The sequence below is a fragment of the Portunus trituberculatus genome, chromosome 13 (assembly GCF_017591435.1).
Source record: "Portunus trituberculatus isolate SZX2019 chromosome 13, ASM1759143v1, whole genome shotgun sequence".
NCBI lineage: Eukaryota > Metazoa > Arthropoda > Malacostraca > Decapoda > Portunidae > Portunus > Portunus trituberculatus.
In genome coordinates this window covers 5,609,281-5,614,280 of record NC_059267.1, presented here as the reverse complement: position 1 = coordinate 5,614,280, position 5,000 = coordinate 5,609,281, and positions in this window count along the sequence as shown.

The following is a 5,000-nucleotide window of genomic DNA, read 5'->3' as shown; positions in this document are numbered from 1 at the left end:
GAAGGTGGCCAGCCTGAAGGTGGGCAGGCTGGCCACCAAAGATCCGGAGACACCCACCAGGGTCGAATGCCTGGCAGGAGACGAGATTGTCTTCTGTCAGGAAATGGCCCTGGAGGACCTCCTGGCAGGGCTGAGGATGACGAGCAGGGCGGCGGGGAGCCACGCCGTCCTGTTCCTCTGCCTTGTCAGGGGGCAGGGTGTCCGCGGGGGGCAGGGTAAGGGCTGCCCAACACTCTTTGCAATGGCAAGAGAGTGGGCAGCCAGAGTCCCCAGAAGGCCCAGGCCAAGCCTGTCCCAAAGGCGGGGCAGAAGGCCGGCCCCGAAGAGGTTGGGCAGGTGGGGCCCAACCCGGGGCAGGAGGCCGGCCCGCCGAGGCTGACCAGGTGGGGTCAGCCCGGGACAGGAGGCCGGCCCCGCCGAGGCTGGGCAGGTGGGGCCCAGCCCGGGGCAGGAGGCCGGCCCCGCCGAGGCTGGGCAGGTGGGGCCCAGCGGGGCAGGAGGCCGGCCCGCCGAGGCTGACCAGGTGGGGTCAGCCCGGGGCAGGAGGCCGGCCCGCCGAGGCTGACCAGGTGGGGTCAGCCCGGGGCAGGAGGCCGGCCCCGCCGAGGCTGGGCAGGTGGGGCCCAGCCGGGGCAGGAGGCCGGCCCCGCCGAGGCTGGGCAGGTGGGGCCCAGCCGGGGCAGGAGGCCGGCCCCGCCAAGGCTGGCCAGGTGGGGGCCAGCCCGGGGTCGGACGGCCTGGGCCTGTGGGTCTCGGCCCCTACCCGGAGGAGAGGCAGGAGGAGGCAGGGGCGCCGCAACCCCGGTGGGCGAGGAAGCAGGGCTCGTCCACCGCAGAGTGGGAGGAAGAGACATACCCTCCCACCGCCGCAGCAGGAACCCCGCAGGTCAGGAAAGCTGGCCAGGGAGGGTCAGGGTAGGAGGCAGGCTGTCCCTTGATCTGTTGGACAGCCTGCTCTCCATTGGGCACACCTGACCCTGATCACCCTGGCGTACTCCACCCTGCAGGAGTACTTCCCTGACTGATCAGGGCAGCCTGCCCACAGGGCACACGGCTGCCTTGTGGGGAGGGGAGGGGAGGTTAGGTGGGAGGGGAGGGGAGGAAGGCAGCCGGGAGGGAGGAGAGCTGCCTTGGGAGGGAGGAAGGGCAGCCCAGGCCAGGCCAAGAGGCTGTCCCACAGGAGGGTAGGGAGGGGACAGCCCAGGCCTGGCCAAGAGGCTGCCCGCAGGAGGGGAGGAGGGGCGGCCTAGGCCAGGCCAAAAGGCTGCCCGCAGGAGGGAGGAGGAGGGGGGCCCAGCCTGGCCAAAAGGCTGCCCGCAGGAGGGGAGGAGGGGCGGCCCAAAAGGCCTGGCCAAAAGGCTGCCCGCAGGAGGGAGGAGGAGGGCGGCCCAGGCCTGGCCAAAAGGCTGCCCGCAGGAGGGAGGAGGAGGGGCGGCCCAGGCCTGGCCAAAAGGCTGCCCGCAGGAGGGAGGAGGAGGGCGGCCCAGGCCTGGCCAAAAGGCTGCCCGCAGGAGAGGAGGAGGCGGGGCAGGCCCCAAAAGGCCTGGCCAGGAAGGGCGGCCCAGGCTGCCAAAAGGCTGCAGGAGGGAGGAGGAGGGCGGCCCAGGCCTGGCCAAAAGGCTGCCCGCAGGAGGGAGGAGGAGGGGCGGCCCAGGCCTGGCCAAAAGGCTGCCCGCAGGAGGGAGGAGGAGGGGCGGCCCAGGCCTGGCCAAAAGGCTGCCCGCAGGAGGGAGGAGGAGGGGCGGCAGGCCTGGCCAAAAGGGCCAAAATGCCCGCAGGAGGGAGGAGGAGGGCGGCCCAGGCCTGGCCAAAAGGCTGCCCGCAGGAGGGAGGAGGAGGGGCGGCCCAGGCCTGGCCAAAAGGCTGCCCGCAGGAGGGAGGAGGAGGGGCGGCCCGGCCCTGGCCAAAAGGCTGAGGAGGAGGAGGGAGGAGGAGGTCCTTCGCCTTCTCTTTCCCTTCTCTTCTCTATCGGGAGGGAAAGAAAGTGATGTTTCCTCATGAATAACAATTTTATACATAATTCTTACACAGTGTATTCAATGAGAGGAGGAGGAGGAGGAGGAGGAGGAGGAGGAGGAGGAGGTGGAGGAGGATGAGGAGAGAGAGGAGTCTAGTAATGGAGGTGTGGTAAGGAAGAGCTGGGTGTGGTGGAATGTGTTGGGAAAAGATTTTAGCTGTGGTGAAATGCGTGTGATGTAGTAAAGTGGTGGTGGTGGTGGTGGTGGTGGTGGTGGTGGTGGTGGAGGGGCATTAAGGCAGCCTGTGATTGGTGGAGGGAGTGGAAGAGACACTGGGAACTTCAAACTATCACTGGAACCATGACGACTCCCTTGTAAACCCCGGCAACCACCACCACCACCACCACAACTTACCACTACAACCTGTCGTGATAGTGAAGACACACGCACAGACACACTCAGAGGTAGAGAACATGCACACCCTCATCATCACTCCTCGATGTGTGCAGATCTCCCTCTTCCTTCCCTGCCACCATGTGTTTTGACTGCTTCTACATGTGGGCGGCAGAGGGCGTGTGTGTTGTCAAGTCGCGGGGCACCCATCAGAAGCCTCGCAAGGTGAAGGTGTCGGCTGTGACGCACAGGCTGGGCTGCAGGGTTGGCCTCTGCACCGTCACTGATCTGGTCGCCTTCACGTTCAGGGATCCGCGTCTCATGGACCAGCTGGTGAATGGTAGGGCGCGGGGTGACGTGGAGGAGTGGGACCATCACCAGTGGACTTCGCGGCGGACTGTCCTGGACCTGGACCTCTTGATGAAGCACCGCGGTAAGGAGGCAGTGCGTGTGGCCGTCACGTGGAGGAGACGCCTGGCCCGCCACCGCTACGACCTGAAGCCAGCCCTGGTGTACCTGCCCATGCATGCTTTTCTCCGTCAGGTGTGGCCGGACATCTCCCACGAGCGGCCCTTCACCTTCACACTGTGGCTGGGTGAGGGTGACGCTCCCAGCCTGAGGGACATGGTAGTGAGGGTGAGCCAGAGCCAGGACAAGGAGGAAGAAGAGGAGAAAAAGGAGCAGGAGGAGCACGAGGACAAAGATGACATAGTGGAGCGTTTTTGGAGTGCTGCTGTAGAAGGCAAGGACCTGGTGGTGGTGGTGGAGGAGGTGTCGCTGGTGTTTGACAGTGAGAACAGATACTGGCGAGCAAGGACGCCGCTGCAGGGAGAGGAAGCGGCAGGAGCGAAGCGAGATGAAGAGCAGCGAGGAGGAGAGGAGAGAGAAAGAAAGAAAGAAGCGAACGGGGAAACAAACAGCAGTAAGGAAACACTGGATAAGGACAAAGCACTGCTGGAGAGAGAAGAAGAGAGAGAAAAGAGGACAAGAGTGAGGGAAGAGAGAGAAGAGAGGACAAGAGTGAGGAAAGAGAGGACAATGGTGGGGCAAGTGTCCTGTGGCAGCCTGGAGCAGAGAAATGTGACGCAAGGGGAAGGAAAAGGCAAAGAAAAGATGAGAATTGACATAGACGGGAACAAACGAAGAGGAGAACAAGCAGGAGTGATGTATATGGGAAGAGCAGGAGGGGAAGATGGAATAGTGGAGGAAAGAGAGATGGTGATGCGCGACGGACGTGGAAATAGAAATAAGAAGAACAGGAAAAAGAAGAAGAAAGACAGGTGTGATGGAGCTGCCGCCGCCACCACCACCACCACCTCCTCCTCTTATCCGCCCCACGCACAGGAGAAGAGCACGGCGGGGCAGGCGGGGCGGGGCGTGTGGGGTTTGATAGGGGCGCTAGTGTTGTTGCTGGTGGATCTGTACATGACTGGGAACTGATGACTTACTTTTATGACGTAGAGAATAGTAGTCGTAGTAGTAGTAGTAGTAGTAGTAGTAGTAGTGGTTTATAAGTGCGGTATTTCTTTACATGTTTGTTTACCACTTACCTTTTCAAGTGTAGTAGTAATAAGGGTGAAATAAATAGTGTCATTAAGATATATGTCTTTTATTAAAACTTTGTATCATATAAATATAACGAATCTGTCGCTAGAGAGAGAGAGAGAGAGAGAGAGAGAGAGAGAGAGAGAGAGAGAGAGAGAGAGAGACACTACTGCTTCACTAAACTATTTCTAGATATTTTCATCACTACATATTCATCATTTTCTTTCATAATATTCTCATTAAAAAAAAACTTTCCTCATTTTCTTTACAAAAAAAAAAATTGTTTATTCTTTTAATGTTTTTTATTACAAAACTTTTCTCACTTCATCTTCTTCTTCTTCTTCTTCTCCTCTTTATTTATTCATGTTCTTTGTTTGTTCCCCGTTATTGCATTTTCTCTTTCTCTCTTTCTTTCAATCTTTTCTCCATTTGTGTAACTTATTTGTCTCTATTTTTATCATTTTTCTCTCCCCTTCCCTTCTTATTTGTCTCTTCACTTTTATTCTTTCTCTCCTCTGCCTCTCATTCTTCTCTCACACGTGTCTCTTGTTTCCTCTTTTATTTTGTTTTATGTTTCTTCTTTTCTTCTTCTTGTCTCTCTCTCTCTCTAGTTTTTCTTTCTTCTCTTCCTTCTTGTTCTTTTCTTTACTTTTCTCCTTTCTCTCTCTCTCTCTCTCTCTCTCTCTCTCTCTCTTCTCGTCACTTAAGTTTAAATGTGAAGTTATTTCTCTATCTTTTCTTCTTTATGTCTCTTTCTCTCATTCTCTTTATTATCTTTCTATTTTTTTTTCTCTCTCTTTCACTCTCTTTATTTCCCTTTTGTCTTTCTCTTTCTCCACCAAAAAACTCAAAGAGAATCTAGTTTGTTTTTTTTTTTTTTACTCTCCCTCTCTCTCTCTCTCTCTCTCTCTCTCTCTCTCTCTCTCTCTCTCTCTCTCTCTCTCTCTCTCATTTTCTCGTTTCTCTCTTTCCATGTTTATTTCCTCTCTTCCCTCTCCCTCTTCTCCTTTTCATTTCATTCTATCGGCTCATCTCTCTCTCTCTCTCTCTCTCTCTCTCTCTCTCTCTCTCTCTCTCTCTCTCTCTCTCTCTCTCTCTCTCTCT